At 38.2% G+C, this 17492-nt stretch overlaps 2 protein-coding genes across 19 annotated transcripts in view; one reads left to right on the plus strand and one right to left on the minus strand.

Moving 5' to 3' along the window:
• The window catches only part of OSBPL6 (oxysterol binding protein like 6), a 111137-nt gene that overhangs the window by 83622 nt on the left and 10023 nt on the right, over nt 1–17492 (minus strand). For 8 of the 18 annotated variants that reach the window (XM_074595201.1, XM_074595199.1, XM_074595192.1 and 5 more), the window contains one exon: nt 16334–16412. The exons of the other annotated variants lie outside the window; for them this stretch is intronic. The gene's annotated coding sequence lies outside the window, so the exon portion shown is untranslated. The remainder of the gene's footprint in view (nt 1–16333; nt 16413–17492) is intronic. 18 annotated transcript variants of the gene reach the window in all.
• Nucleotides 6485–17492, plus strand: part of LOC141746535 (cytochrome c, somatic-like) — a 55329-nt gene continuing 44321 nt past the window's right edge. The window contains exon 1 of the mRNA XM_074595218.1: nt 6485–6494. The gene's annotated coding sequence lies outside the window, so the exon portion shown is untranslated. The remainder of the gene's footprint in view (nt 6495–17492) is intronic.

Below are 17492 nucleotides of genomic sequence, written 5' to 3' on the forward strand. Positions count from 1 at the left end.
CACATGCCAAAAAAATCAAAGGCTAAGGATGTCACAGAGACAACAGCAATATTCATTTTACCTGCTAATGGTGTCAGCTTTTTTAATCACGTCCATTAGATTTAGAGAGAACCTAAAGTACAAAGAAACAGCCCAGCAAGAAGTTAAGAGAGACGCAGCAACTATACGAGAGTATGTGTATGGTAATGAACTGCTGTACGAAAAGGAATCCGAGGGAAGTTTTCAGGGCTCATAAACATTTTGGATCAGAGAGCTTTTCTAACAGACACAGAAATTTGAATCCAGCACCATCAAGGATGGTAAACACTTGAGTAAAGGTAGTTTAGGATCAAAGGCAGCAATACCCATAGGATCGACGTTGTGTTGAGGCCTCCTTTACAGTCTCAGCGTAGCAAAACTGAACGATGGAGTGCTGACGTGACAGATCATGTTCTGGAGATGCTACTTGTAACACAGCTGGCTCCTTTCCACATACCATGTTGAGGGGGGAGCAACTAGAACATAAAGCAGCAGCAAGTAGCAATAAAAGCTTCTAGAATGAATACGGTTCTGCTCCATAGAATAGGAATCTTTTTTTTTTTTTGGTCCTGCTAAGATGAGGTAATGATGCCTTCAGCTTGACAGGAGACAAAAATCCAAATAATAAAAGGATTACCCAGCAACTGTAACATGAGATGAGGACTGCAATATTAACAAACGCAGGATGATTCAGCACAGAAAATAGTAAGAGAAGGAAGCATTATAAACTGCCTTTAAATTGTCTTGAAATTTGATTCAGCCAAATACAACAATTAACCCAGCCCATCCTCTAAATGAAGTTGCGTAAGAAAGCACAAGTGAAACATCAAGTAAAAGATTGAGTTTATATTTTTCTGCGTATATCTAGCAAATATTCAGCTATTGTCCTTGACTTTAAAATATAAAGCGAAAGCATAGTTAGTATACAATGTAGATGTCTAATATTGTTTCATTTTACTAAAATGTTTGCATGTTTTCTCAAACTCTTCATGACACTACATAAGCTTGTCCATCATAAATACATATCCTTCTTATCTTCCTCTCTCCTCCTCTGCCTTCTGTTGCTCCTGTTGCTCTGAGGGCTTCACCAAACTAGAGCTGGCACTACAGTAGGTCCCTTTTCAAAGAGAAAAAGCACTGACTTGTGAATGGCAAGACTACTATTTGTGACTACTGGCAAGACCAAGTCAACAGTGACCATAGAACATAACTCTGTCTAGCACACAAAGGACTCAACAGTGGCACTATGTTTGGGCTTTTCTGTAAGGCCTCACTCAGAACAGGGTAAAAACAAGGAACAAGGCCTTGTTCTGCCACTTCTCCATCAAAAGACCACAAGGACTTCACTTTTGTATGGCCTATGCATCCAAGCAAAAGGGTTATCACATTTCTGTTGCTTTCCCCTTCCCCTACAACCACCTTTATCTATTTGTGTGGCAACCATCACCTCACTATCCTTAGTGAAGTAAACTGAAAGCTAACAGTTCGTAGAATTTAGGACAAAAGAAAGAGAAACCTATCATGTATTGCACTTCATTAAGTCAACTACCGTTGGTTATATAAGAAGAACTATTTCAAGAATATTTAATTAAGTCATTTCTTCTATTACCAGATTGACAGTAGCTTCCACTGAATGGAGATAGATTTTCAAGCAAGGTTTTCTCCATTACTTCATCCACTAGACAAATAAAAGCATATAAAATGGAGATGCTAGAGAATTTCATATCCAGATCTCCAACATTCCTTATTTTAATTCCATCCTGGCTGTCACTCTCATTTCAGAGCTTGGTTTCTTTATAGATTGATTTATTTTTTTTTCTTTGCCTGAGTCAGAAATGACTCATCACCTAAGTTATGATGAAATGTTCCAATGATGGTACATTCAATCAAATGGAATAGAGCCAAAGTCTTGAGGTACCCTTTCCTTGAAGCATCTTCCAACTATTAATACATTATCTGTTCCAGATAGGCATAAATTGAAGTTACTACTCTTTCCTTTAAAACTTCCGATCACGACCCTACTACATAAAATAAAGGAAGTGATGAAAACCAATCTGCATACACTGAATGTTCTAGTCCCACCCCATCAGCTAAAACACTCTTACTTTTTGCTACACAACGTTGGAATAAGAGTTTTATTTAGAAATCAAAAGGAAAATGTGACCTCAAATAATGTCATGTAAAAGTCTGCCACATAAAGAAGCTCTAATACAGGATCAGTTACCTGGATATCTCTCTTTACAATTTTGAAGCTGAAAATAATGCAAGACTGCAATAAAAGCTCCAATTCCTTATGTTGTCCTGAACACAATACACCCTGAACAAACAGTATTCACAAATTATAAACCAAATCTTTTATTCTTCACTATGAAGAAACTTGGCTATAAATGGAGTTTTCCAGGTAGTCCACACCTATTTGTCATTTCAACTCTCTCTTTGATCTAACTGCTGTGTATCTTGTACAGCACCATCTTCATAATCCTCAATAGTAGATTTAGCCATAGTACAGAACTGCTTGAACAAGCTGACAAGAGAAGTGGTATTTAAAACACCTGTCACTGACCATCAGGGAGACTAGTCTCCCCTTTTTCCAAGCGCCTGGGAACTGTAAAGTGCAACTGCCACTTCCAGTCAAAATGGGTTTCGTGAAACCAGGGAGCTCAAAGCAGCATGCTAGAAAGTAAAGAACAGAAGAAGGTAGTCATCAGGCCAATACTCATCATCTTCATACAGTTCACTGCAATTGAATAATTAACTCAGTAGTTTCCCTTAAAACAAAACAAAACAAGATATTAACTACTACTCCAAAAGAAACAAAAATTGCATGCAATTACATTTCTCTGTTGACACAATTACTAAACATGAGAGGTTATTAAAACGTAAAACCAAAGTGACATTCTACAGCTAACAAACAGGATAGAAACAAATAATAGCTGCATATCTTCCCTACAGAACTGTATCTACTTAATTGTATTTTAATAGTGGAAGAATGTTGAGCTGGCTCTCTTTGACCTGTTGTTTCACCATAACAGGGGTAGTGGTTTGTGGATCTGCAAATAGCCAAACAGCACTTACCTGAGACTTGAAGAAAATGGTACAATACCATGCCAGGCATAATAATTTAAAAAAAAAAAAAAAAAAAGCCCTTTTCAACTTTTTTTTCCATGTTTGGAAAGGAAGAAGAAATAAAAGGCAGAGAAACTAGAGGAATGTGTGATGTTTTATAAGAGTTCCTTAATTCACATGTTTTAGTGTGCTTCCATATCAGAACAAATACAAGATTCATCATTTCATTTATAAAAGGAATCTTAGTGATTTCCTATCCAGCTAAGCTGGCACACCCATGTCAAATACCAGAGCTGTAATTCAAAACTCAGGAACAGTTGGAGCCCACCGGGTCACGTTTTAAAAGCAGACTGACAGCAACCAAATCTTACTCTTCACTAGCACTAGTTAGTTGTCTACCATATCCAGAAAGGCACTAGTGTTACCAATACAACCAATAAAAGCTTTCCCATCACAAAAGCCGCTATGAATACTGCCACTCTGCCTTGCCTGAAAGCCCCTGGAGAGGAGCCAGAGCTCAGGAACGCCGAGTTTGCAGCATTCTCCCTCCCAAAGCCAGTTAAGACAGAAGAGTGTGCATGACTCACTGCCCGCGCTCCACACTGCGGATACCGGGAATACTCTGCAGTGTCCTAAGCTCTACAGCCACACAGAAAAATTAGGATTTTTAGTCACAGTGACACAAACTATTCTAATTTGAAATATCTTGCTTATCCTGAAATAAGAATGGTTTAGGTTTTGACCATTTGCCCATCTCGTGGGCTGAACAAGCCACAAGAGCCACAATTATTACAGAAATGCTTTTGCTCTAATATACCACAACAAAATACTTAAAACTTTAATTCTGTAATATGAAAGACTGCAACCTAATTGAAATTAATTAATAAATGCTTTAAAACAGAAATGTTGACAAAACTTTTAAAAAGGGGAAAAACCCCATGACATACATATTGGGACATGCTGTCTTTCTGAACTACAACCAAAGGTTGCGGTTTGTATGGAGCAACAGGAACTGGGCGGCTCTCCAGGAATAAACTAGCACCATCAGAAATGCCAGCACTTCCCGAAAACCTGCAAGTATCACCTGACCATTACTATATAAATACCATTTCTATGCATGACAACTGTCATCATAGAACTTCAGGATAATTAATCTAAGTAGCATATTTTACACGTGAGACGAAGTAGCTGAGAGGTATTCTGGATGATTTGCATTCTTCAGAAAAAAGCAACTCTAGTATATCTTGGTGTACAAGATCACCTTAGAAAACTGAAAAAAAAAAAAATAAAATGTCTATGTATTAGTATAGCCAGGTTAAAGATATTACACAGGTGTGTATTTGTCACCAAAAGAGGGTCATTGAAATCAACACTGTCATTTAACGGGTCTCATTTCTTACTCCAAGAGATACATGGAAAAGACACAATTCCTTTTGTCACTGTGATCTACCACACAAAACAGATTGCTTCCTCATGAATGTACCACATACAAAGCAAACCCACCAAGGAGAAAACAGTGCCATTAAGTACTTGTTCATTGGAAGAAGCTGACATGCTTATGAAGATCGACGGTGCTGCAAAGCTGCTGCAACGCCACAGATGCTGCTTGCATTGCCTTTCTCGAACCAGAGGAGCCACTATCGGAGCCAGGACAAACAGAACACACAATGACCAAATACATCATCTTTCCACCTGCAATGCTACGAACCAAGTCTTTGAAGCCACATGAGAGATGAGGGTGCAGCAGTTCCACACTAAGGCAAAAATACGAATCACTTAAAGAGCACCCTCAAACTTGCCACACAAATAAAAAATATAAAAGAAAAAAAAAAAAGGTACCACATTCATGTACCACAATGGAAAACAGAATATTTTAAATCTCGTAAGAAATGGTTTTCTCTTAGTATAGATAATCAAAGTACTATTCTTCAACAGCTCATACCATGCTCATATCTGCTGATCAACTTTGTTGCATTATTCAGCCATTTGTCATTCAGAATTTGGAAAGAAACAAAGCATTTCCGTTTTCACTTTAAAGAGTTAAATCCTTCAGCACCAAGTTTGCCTGCAGTCTACCAACTGAACCACAAAGATATTAATACTGCATAAATATCTTATTAGAGTATCAATAAAACTAATACTCAAAATTAAATTATTTCAAAAGTAGATCAGCTGCAGTAGTGTGAGAATCCACAGTTGGCTCTTTAAAACAATTATTTTAACTAGAGTTTGTATTGCATATAATCCTCTTTGTTTTCTTCCTATTAGAATATAGGATTGGCATCATCCTGGAAACACAATGAGCTGAAACTATGACAAAATCTATTCTTTAATCCCGTGTATCATAAATTAATGCTACAACAATTAACAGCATGGTGTATCTTGGAAAACTGTCTGCTGTTTAAGCAAAGAAACCCAACCCTAGAGCAATAAAGATGATGCGTAGAAGATTCACCACTGGCCATGGCACATCAGACTTCTGCATCACATTTTGGCCATCACAGTTAGTAAGTGTTATCAACAGAAATTCCGATATCGCCTTTCTTTTTCTCTCTCTTCCCACCATCTCACCAAACACATCTTCTCAGTGGGCATTGCAACCTTTCCTTTCTCCAGCCTCAAAAATGCAAGGAAAAACATTTCTATGTAGACAATGTAAATAAAAACCTCACAAACAACATCACATTTAATAAGAGTTCACATAGTAAAATCATTTGCGACCTTTTTTTGCCTTGGAATTGACCCAGTCAACAGGACTATTACTGCAATTACAGCTTTTTAAGAGCGCTGTTGTTTCCTTCCTTGTTGCACACACTTAACATGCAGCACAGGTTTACACTAGTCACCAGCGCTCGTACTTAGTGCAATTTCCAAAGTCTTGGATTTCAGCCTGCTCTAAATTCAGAGATTTGGAGAGAGAAACGAAGCTTTGTTCTCAAGTTGAAGCTAACATGTTTATACTAGAAATAAAGTACGTATTTTCAAGCAGGACTATTGGAACAACTTGATTTGTGTTCAGTTTGTCGGGTTTTGCAGAAACAGGAAGACAACAGACTTTGCTGCAAGGTAGGTTGACCAGCACTGGGTTTGCTGGGGTTTTTCTCTCAATTGAGTCAGATCACATCCCACCGTTGGTGCCAGCAGTCTGCCCGCACCAGGAAGCGCCCTATTCCTCCTCCGCCACATTTCCGAAGAGATCCTGAATCATCAGTGATTTACAGAAGGCACAGGTCTGACACCAAGCAGGAAGCACTGATGATCCTAATGGCAATGAGAACTTTCTCAAGAACCTGCGTACTTCCAGAGTTAATCTGATTACCAGACCCAGGATCAGGAGCAAGATTCTCCCTCTAGGTCAAACCGCCAGGGCTTATGGAGTGACAGCAGGAAAGGAGCATGGCACGTGACATGTGAGTATAAACACTTTGCTGGGGACATATCAGCACTTCCAAGTCACTGGACAATGGAAATAGTTTTGCTCTCCTGCTAATGCAATTTGCATTTTTATATCTGGGTTGTTGATACAATAGGATTTACGATGATAGGCATATTTCTGACTTCTGGCCACAGCAGGTGCTTTTACAGACCTTCTTAACGCCCACTGCAGAACTGCATGTGATGCTGTAGGCGGAATTCAATAACTCAGGTGTTTTCTTCTGCTTCTGCACTTTTATGTTTCTAAATGGAGTTGGTATAAGCAAAGAGTAGAATTATTGCTTACAAAAATATAGTACAGATCAATTGGATTGTTGCAGGAACTGTAAATGGAGGTTTTTCTCTTGTGTTATGTAGCAGGCCAAGCCAGACAACCATCATCTCTTCCTATACTCTTAATAATTCCCTAATGCATATAGAAGTGCAGACCTCTTCTGAAAGTTGCTTGTAAAGAAATGGTACGTTGATTGGTTTGAAATATAAACACTCATTATGTGGTTATTAAAAAAAAAATTTGGAAGTATCAGTCCTAGAAGTGTATCTTGACCTGTACTGCACACAAAAACTCTGTAAATGGAATTCAGCTAGTACCTTTCGGTTGTGATGTGCATGCTAGGAAATATTCCATCTTATTTTGTTCTGTATCTGTACTACATCTGCTGCAGTAACAAAATTTTAAGAAATAGTAGGACTGTATCAGTGAAGTCAAGCGAGATGACTCATTACCAATAACCATATCTCTAAAGAGTTGAGTAAGACTGGGAGGGAGGGGGTGACTGTAAACTGACTTTAACATCACAGTGACTCACCAATCCACTTGACTTGCATAAGTATTTATAAAAAGGCACACCAATATATAAATACGGGCAAATAATGAAATAAAACAGCCCAGAGAGTCCCTTCCCAATCACATTAATAGCAGACATACAGAAAATGTTTCAGGAATTCTATTTTAATCTAATAAAACTAATAATAATACATAGAGATCTCCTGGGAAATATGGGATCAGAAGCCGATTATGATCGGCTGCAGGAAGCCGATTACACAGGCTGCAGGAAAAGGAGATAAATTTAAGGGAAAAAAAGTTCTACAATTATAGAATGGTCATTTTCTTTTTTTGGAGGTGATTATGACAATTAGAAGTACTTTAAGCATTATCATGAATGTATTGTTTAAAAAACAAGGAATTCTAGATACGTCACTCAGAATTCGCTGAACAACCTATGAAATATACAGCTTTGCAAAGTACAAAGTAACCAATTTTTGTATTAAAGAGTGAATAAATATTTTCTTTTCTTTATTTTATATATTTTTAGTCAATAGACAAAAAAAAAAATAAGAATCTTTATAAATACATACCATAACAGAGATTTTGACTCCAACGTAGAAAGAAAAAATACTTCAGTAAAATTTATTCTATTCCATAAAGGTTAGGGAAATTAAGCTAGGTCTCTCTACTTATTATTTACAACATTCATACAATGATAGGAAGAATTTTATCTGCAACTATGCTGCAAAAATGTACTATATCATCCAAAAATCAAGAAAGAAAAAACTCTGTTTATATAAACAGAGATGCTTTATCCTGAGGACAGTGTACCCAAAAATGTAACCTTTTCATTTTAATTAGCTTTATCTTAGAGACAAGAGTCAATTATTTTTGTTGGTTTTTAACAAGGGGGATCCTAAAATTAACCCCTAAATCTGTATTTAGCCTTGATTTAGACTTGAAGTTTAAATAAAACAAAAATTCCCACTAGCAGACTCAAAGCTTCTACAAGAAATCTGCTCAAATTCCTACAGCGGGGTGACTATTTTATATGCCTAGCTGCTGCAATTGCTTCAAGTTTATAAACATTTTAGCAAAAAGGGAACTCAAATCAAGTGCAGACTCTCTAAAAGAAAAAGACAGGTCCTTTGAAGTGGGATGCTCTGAAGACTGAATTTAGAGGGACAGGAGAGGACAACCTGTATCGGTACTTTTATGTAGCCGGTTCATTATGTTCTGCTACTTTGGTAATTGATGTTTGTATAAGAAGCAGACCAGACAATCAGAACTTCACCTTCCTATCAAAACATCACACAATAACATGAAGAGATATTGGTCAGATTATAATAGAAATAGGACGTGAACAGAAGTGGACCCCATGAAAGTATCAAATAAATTCATGTCGACTATTAGGCAGTCCAGGAAGGGAAATAAGTTTGGCTGTAGTTAGTGTTAGAGCTCTTAACTTACAAACCAGTACACCGCAATTTCTAAACCCAATTCCACAGGCATGAATCCTCTGTAGTAATTGTGACTGTTGGCAGTAGAAGCTACATTGAAAGTAGGTGACAGAGCAGAGTGCTACAATGACCAGCAAAAATTAGATTTTAACACATTAGGACACGCATCAACATAACAGATTTTGTTGATCCCACCAAAACATCCTACTGCAGAAAAAAAAACCAACTTAAATATGACATCATCCATAATTAAATCACATAGCAGAAAAGCAGTTAAAGGAGAACACAAACGCTTCTGGACTAACAAGGAGTGTCTTTTTGTAAGAATTGAAGAAACCAGCACCTAAGTACCAGAATAAACTGACTCTTAATGAGACCTCAGGTAACAAACAAACAAATACATACACCTCTCTGGAAAAAACACTGAAAGAAGATACTTGTTATTTGACATTTAGTTTGTTGTTGTAGTTCTCTTCTCATGGCTTAGCTTTTCTTTTCAAAGACTTCCATGTATTATAACTCTTTACTGGCTAAAGAAAACAGTCAAGATCTAACCCTCTCAATTGCTCTGAATTTATTATAAAGCTCAAATGCTTGGAACAGATGGAACAAATACTTCGTACGGCACAGGAGCTATCCAAGAACTCACAGACTAAACGTGTACAAACCAAGGAGAATTAGGTGGGTTGACAACAGGCAAGTAGCTGCAGCGTCCCACGATGGATGTAGCGACGTGAGGGTGAGCCCTTTGTCTGGACGGGTGCCAAGGCCTCCCCGCAGTTATCCTAGCTGTAAAGAGGTAGCTCTTCATGCAAGCCGAGAAGAAAAAAGGCAGACAGATGTGATACTACCCATATTGCTCCCTTGTGTGCTGTTGGCTGCAAAATACAAGTGTGCCTTAACCACACAAGGCCGATAAGCCACCTGCACCCAGAAGGCAGGTTTTGTATTAGGGAAACAAACCCAAGTATCAAAGCATCAATAAGTCTGTTCGTTTCTTTTTCATTTAAAACAAGAAAAATCAAACAAACAAACAAAAAACCCATAACAACCAAAAAAAAAAAAACAAACCCTGAAACACAGATTTTTCAAAGACAAAAAACTGTACCTCTCATGAAGAAATAGTTTTAACATAAGAGTTACTAAATGCTTAAAACAAGACGTTTCCCATTTTTACCCCTTTTTGCTGCTCCTTCAGCATTTCCCATGTTTTCTCCTTCTTTCCTTTTCTAAACAGCTTTATTCTGTTTAAATGCTTCTTCCACATTGACACTCTTTTCTGTTTTTTCCATTGCTTTGTTCCTCCACCCGAAACGCAGAGCATCCCCACCTCTGTTTCCCACAGGATTCCTTTCCTTGCTTATGTTGCTTTTTAATGTGGGTTGGTTTTTTTTCCTACTCCTCTGTTTACTCTGTGCCTTTGCTTATTTCCCACCACTTCAGCAGAAAAGAATCCAAGCAAAGATAAAAAGCAAATGGGAAGCAACAACATTCCTTCGCTACTCCACTGTTTTGCCCGTGGAAGCCTGCCACTTCTGTCAGAACGGTCCAACTGGCATCACAGCAATCCCTGTGGTATTTGACAAGGATGTTATGTTGCTCAGGCAACCATTCCTAATTGTCTTTTGGGATGCTGAGCAAACAAGATGAGTTTTTTTTTCGCTGGTCTGTATGAAGGTCACACTAGGACGGTGGCAGCGAGCACAGGTTACTGCTAGAGCGAGGGAGGCACAGAAAAAAAATCTGATGAGGCAGCCCTGTATGCAATAACACGTCAATCACATACAAACCCCAACCTAATCTGCCACCGCAGTCATGTCAGATAATGTGTACAACAGTTGTCCTACAAGACTACAACAACTACTATGCCAGAGACATGAATGTTATTCTAGACTCATGCTGAAAGCAAATCGGAATGTTTCTCCTGGCTTGAAAAATTAAATATATTTAAAAAGGCTATTTATATATAACAGCATCCTACAAGAAATAGATTGTCAGCAACAGTTTGGCAGGGCACTATTAACATCTTTCAGAGATTGGGAAGAAAAATTTTCAGAAAGTAAATCTCCGCTGAAACAAATAAAGGCAGAAGCTTTAAGAGCAGAAGCTATTGCCTTGAAGTTCCTCCAGAAGGTTCATCTCAGTATATGAATATTTTGCATCTTAAAAGAAACACACCATATGCTGGGATGGCTTTTCTTAACTAGAAAAGTCTGCCTTATATTTTTGGAACAGACAAGTTTTTCCTTGGGCATGTTTATTGACGTGTTTCCTAAACCTCAAATCCTTAACTGAAAAAATAACCTACTCTGGCTGTATCAATAGTGGATTTTTTTTTTTTAATTCAGAGACCAAAAGGAGGAAGAAAGGAGAAATTTCAAGTTAACTTGGGGGGAAAAGTCCATTTCAACATCAAGACACACCAAAGTGATCACTTCATTGCAAACGTATGCAAATGAATTCAACTTTTCCTTTTGTGGAAAGTATTTGCTAAATTTTATCCAAAATCACTAGCAAAGGTACAAAACTGCAACTTTTTTTTCAGACCATAGTGAACCGATAAACTGCACTTCCTAATCTAACAGAATCAAAAATCCTCTTCTGTGGACCTGAGTCCTGCCTCTCCATTTCCTGTCTGGCCCACAGGAGGTACAGAGCCACCCCAACCTCTCCAGTTTTCATCGCCCCTGGGGAGCCCTGTGACAGATGCCATGCAGAAACTTACAGTGGATCCTTTAAGACCCTGTCAGAAAGATGGAAAATAACCCAAATTTTTATTTTTAATTGTGTTTACTCATTTGTCACTGTAGTCTCTGCCCAGTGACACACAAAGGTTTCTCCAGCCTACGCTAACCAGCCCACGTTACTGGATGCTATGTCTATCTTCCCTGAGCTTCTTCAAACCTACATGCATCGTAGCACACTGTAATAAGCACACATACATACACATTTGAGGTCTAGGAATTGATTGGACTGACTAGGGAGGAAAAGATGCATCTCGAGTGATCTGAGACGCCTCCCAGTGCGACAGCAGCCAGGGAAGGGCCGGTAAAAGCAGCACGTTGTGGTCCCTGCTGGGAGTTACTGCCACAGGCAGGACACAGGGCTCAGCAGACCTAACCTGTCACAGCCCTCCTGTGCTCATCTTTCACGTGGCGGAAAGGAAAAAAGGGAACAAATACATTTTCCAAGTCATTAGCAGTACTTTTCTAAGGATGCTGCCTTAACTATAACCTTTTTTTTTCCCCCCCATGGATCACCCCAGTTCCCAAAACCTGAGAATAGCTCCCACTAATCAGAGTAAGAGATATAACTTTGCAGTTTCCGGTGGACTTATTTAGCCACAACTGGTCAGAAAACTCCATTACAGTGTTTGTTTATCTAGATTTGCAAGTACTTGCAACTATTTTTGACCAAAAAACTTTCTTGGCCTCTATCACCCAGAATGGGTGCTTCTTTCTTACAAGTGTTTTACATTTTCAGACATTTTTCCCTGTCCAAGGAAAGCACTCCAGTTCTCTAACATAAGAAAGCAGATGTTACCACTGAGAACACTTGAACAAGACCATATGAGAGGCCCAGGTCACAGATATCTGACTATCAAGATGTTCTGCATCCTAAAACGCTACCACTAGCACTTAATACACCGACAAGGTCAGTGATACCCTGACATTATCACTCAGGGGCTTTCAACTCTCATAAAAGTACTCAGAGGCATTGTCAATTTCACAATGATGGTTTAGCGTACATAATATAAATAGATATGAAAAGACATTCTTATTTAAGCCTGGAAGAAGAGACAACAGCAGCCATATTTCTCTATTATAAATTATTATGCATTCTGAAATGTAAATAAAACAAGTGACAGTGGTAGACTGTATTCAGGAGATAAATAACAGGAAAATGAAAGAAAGACTTGTCCTTACAACTACTACTATTGACAGTGTGTTAATTTTCTGAGGAACTATGTGAGTAAATGATGAGTTAAAACATTCCTTGCACTGTTTGGTGTCATGAGGAAAAAAAACTAAAACAACTTAATGTGTTTTCAATTCTGAGCTAATTTTTGGAAGACAGTTTTGCTTGTACAGCTATTTATGTGCAGGCCTTGGAGTTTACAGCACACACAGCCCTTCATCTATTTCAGCGGGGCTCCAGGAGGACACTGCTTAAGGGCTTCAAATCGCAGGGCAGAGATATTACAGATTCACAGACTCTTGCTGCACTTGCATATCCACACCGATTTGCAATAAAACAAATAATTTTTAAGGACCTGGTACTATACGTAGAAGTAGGAGGATAAGAGGATACCCAAAATAAATAATCAATAAATACACAGCATAATCTAGAAGACAATTTTAAAAGCCATATTTTTTTCATATCAAAGATTATAAGCTGAAATTTCATACAGTGCACTAGCACCAAAATCAACAGCGTTCTCTGGACATTCTGTCCTCATGGTCTCCTTTACTTAGATTAAAGGGTGACCTAAATTATCGCTGCGTTAAAGATAACACAAAGACCTCCAGCAGTAGGCAGCTGAACATAAATCTGGTTGTTTCAATTACTGTTGTCATGACTTCTCAGAAGGAAGAAACACAATATTCACCCGCAATTCTGTTAGGACTGATTCTCAACCTGAAGAGGAGGCATTTACTGCCGTTAGGTAATAATACACTCATGCTCAGGACAGACACCAAATCTTTTCTTTCATGGTGACACCAGACCTCCGCCTTGTATCATTAAACCCCCCAGTTGCCAGAATCCCATCCACACCTCCACCCCTGCGGTTAGCAACCACGTAAGATTTTATCTGCGGTCTCGGCCAGAGCCAAGAAGATGCGCTGGCTATCACAGACTCTGATCAAACGGGCTTCATTAAGTATTCCTCCACTCGCTGATCGATGACTTTGACAAATCAGGGAGCACTGAGAGCTAACAGCTTCTTATTCTCACGTGAGATGCTGATAAATTTGGATTTTCCAGGGCAAGATTCAAAAAAATATGGACAGGATTGTTACGATAAATTTGTATGAATAAAGCTGGCGACCAAAATACAAGGGGAATCACCCATGTTTATGAAACAGAACAGCTGCGTACCACTGCTGAAGCAGAAAAATGGAATAGAGGCGTTCACTTCATGTTTTGCTGGCCATGAAGACCTAAACAGTTTGCGTTGGAAATTGCAACTCAAGTCATCAGGTCTTTCTGAACTTCTAATGCCATACAACCCACGTTTTGAAGTTCAGCATCTCCTTTTTAAGCTTCTCTGACTGTTGCCTACTGATTTCATAGCTACTGAGAAAGCTCCTAACATTATCTCACAGCAACCTCTAGGCATAAGAGTAGTCCTGAAAAGTATACTGCATGCAAGAGTAATGCCTAAAGTATAAATGATAAAGTGCTACTGTATTAAAAACCATAAAAGATACAGCAAAAATAGAAATACAGATAAAATTTCTCCCTCTGCTCCTTGTTACCGTTCACAAATTATAAACTCAAGGTTTTATGCAGGGCAACTCAGTATTTGTAAATTCACGAGAATAACTGTTGGATTGCATTGACTCCAAGTCATCCATCACCTAGACAGTAAAAATATATTGTGATACATTTACTTATACATAAACATTATCTCAAAAAAAATATTATGTATTATCAGTCATAATAGTGTCATTTTTACAAATAAATATACCTCCGGAAAGTTACACCAGAGGACTGAATTACAGAGAAGCATCCAAGTCCTACTCAAAAGCGAGACCTAGTCAGTGTTTTTCAACTGAAACTTTTCATTAACGTGTATATTGCCACTGAACTAACACAGATACTCAACTTAGCCATTTTTAATTTTTTTTAAAAAAAAAAAAAAGCACTTTAGGACTATTTCATACCCCAACACCATAAAATATTTTGTTAACCTCAACATTTACGTTATCTCAATATCAACTTTCAAGTTACAAATTTTTTTTCTTCCTTTGGAGGAGAGAGCACTCCAACTGTAAGGACAACAGTAATTTTCTTAAGTAACTAATTTTATTTTTGCAACATTTCTTAGTCCTTGACAATAGCTGGTAAGTCAGCGCGTAGCCAAGTATGTGTCAGCAACCTCAGCCAAGATGCCCAGAGCCATTTACACAGCAGAGAAACTCCCCTGCTGTACGCAATACCTGTTCCAAAATTAATCAACATCAGAAAATAGCAGTAAAATAATTCTTGAAAGACTACCAAGTGAATACACTAGGGAAGAAAAAAGGACTTGTAAGGTTAATTGTATTAATGCTACATAGTGACACCTAACAAATAAGTGTTTTGGGACAGCTTCCCAACTATAAAAATTCTAAAAGGCAGATTAACAAGGAGAGAGAGGGGGAAAAAAAAGCACTTGAGATACTCAGTTCACAATTGCAGTGTTCTGGAAAGAAAATCTCACGTTCATTCTTTTTTTCTCTCTGATTTTTAACAAGCATTCTGAGGCAGGAAAATTGCGTCTATTCTACCAAGCAGGGCTTCACCCATGCATTTGGGAAAGTTGGGAAATAGACTTCCCTCATTTTTTTAATATTTTTTTTTTAAATCTCCCTCCATCTATGCAGGGCACTGGTCTCCAGTTCTACACCACTCCAGTCAGACCCTCAGCAAGACAGTATGTAACTGTGACAAATGTCTGCTATGAGTTTGAAGTCTGCCTTCCATTCATTTCAAATATTTATGTTTTAGTCTTTCAAACTATTTGTAAAAAGTCATATTCTCTCCTACATCTAGTAATAGCACTGGAAATGGTTTGCTTAATTTTGACTTTCTGCCATTTACATGGCATTTACATTTACAAATGCCCTTTGTGCATTTCTCTTTAACACTGACTTTGCCTCTTACAGCTAGATAGTTTAATAACAAAGATAGGAAAATAGAGGTTTGTGCACAGAAAGAACTGGAACATGGTGCTAAATGTACTGAAGTGTGTAAAATGTTAATTACAGTGAAAAATACTGAAATACATTGCTCAGCTTGCTGCAAGATTGCTAACCAAAGTACCTACAAACCTCTGCAGCTCTATGAGCATCATTGAAGCCGTTGCCCGAAGCGGCGGACACCCAGCTGCCCAGCCTGCGCTGGTGTTGCAGGTGAACACGGGACGCAGGTTTGTAAGCTCATTAAGAAGTCTCCGTTGCAATCTGCAATCGGGCATAACCCAAAGGGGATAATATTCTGTCTCTGCTTAAAGTTTCTGACCCTGCGTTCTGAGCCCATTTGCTAAATCGTGTTCTCCTCATACCCGTTTGCTGAGATGCACATTCCCCATTTTTGTTTATGTAGGTCTTTCGTAGATCATCAAGTGAAACTTCATGGGAGGTTGCTCTCATGTTCAGGCAAACTTTGCAGCAACAGTAAAAGCAAACATCATGGGAGGAACTTCAGCAAAATTCTAATGTCATTATTTGCAAGATCCATCTCCTCCTAGAACGGAGCATCATTGCCCTGAAGTATTTTATTTCTCTACTTCTCATCTGGCGCAGCAAATGCTATTGCATCCTGCTCATACGCACACACGCACTCATTAGCAAAACAGAAATAATGAGCAAAACCTAACCTTTGACATTTGCTGTCTTTCACTTTTGACCCGTTGTGTTGCCTTTGATCATGCCACTCTCTTGCTACTCTTGATAAATCTATGGAAAAAGAAATGCAAAGTGCGTATTTGCTTCAGATAATAAAAATATATTTTCTGTAATGCAAATCTACAGTATTTTCAAAAGATGTGTATAGGCATAGCTAGAAGATCATTAAAGCAACAAACAAAATTAAAAAAATAAATGCATTTGTCTTGCTGTTGAAATATTAATAGGAAACCTTTGTTCAGGGAACATTCCAGTTCATAAAAATTAAACTGAAGAACAAACCCTCCACAGTACCAATACTTAAACACTGACAAATTTCAGTGGCTATGAAGATAACACAAGCCATCACATTACCGAATGAGCAGAAAACTAACCCATGGTAGGGATCGTTTTCAGTTTCTTACGAAGCTTAATTTCCTCAAAACATTCACCCTCTTAACTTGAGGTACTCGAACAAAGGCTTTTAAAATGCACCACAGTTCCCTCATTATTTGAGTATTTAACTTGTAAACACAAACAACGGTTGGCAATGGGAATAAAATGACAAGCACTAAGTACACATTATACAAAATATAAAGATAAATAAAGATTAGCTGTCTGGGAAGCACACAGAAGTCAGAGAAGCCGAGAAGCCTCATGCTTCCTCATATATCCTTTAATGGAAAAAATTGACATTAGCTGAAAAAGTATTGATTTTCTGTGCTGCAATCTGTGGGAGCCTAAAGAATTGAAAGTCATTTTTGCAGCATCCTAGATTGTTTGAAAAGAAAAACTTCAGAGAAATCTGCTTGAATTACTTGCGGTGGATCTTACAATACACATATACATTTATTACTTGTCCTTCTAAATGAGAAACTCACATTTGGCAGTTGTACTGCTATGTTTAAATCTGCTTCAGCGTGCTTGAAATGTATAACCCACCTTGACAGAGTCACCAACGTAAAGTGCAAAAATATTTCACTTGCTGCCATGAAGAAATGGCACCTCACACTGCTATTAGGCGTTAGGCCTGTTAGGAAAATAACTGATTTTCCCATGGTATGCTTAACACTGTGAGTTTCCAGGCATTTTGTTGTCCAAGGGTTTTTTTCCTGTCATACTCCCCAGCCCCTGACAGCCCCCACTGAGGAC

The sequence above is a fragment of the Larus michahellis genome, chromosome 7 (assembly GCF_964199755.1).
Source record: "Larus michahellis chromosome 7, bLarMic1.1, whole genome shotgun sequence".
Taxonomy (NCBI): domain Eukaryota; kingdom Metazoa; phylum Chordata; class Aves; order Charadriiformes; family Laridae; genus Larus; species Larus michahellis.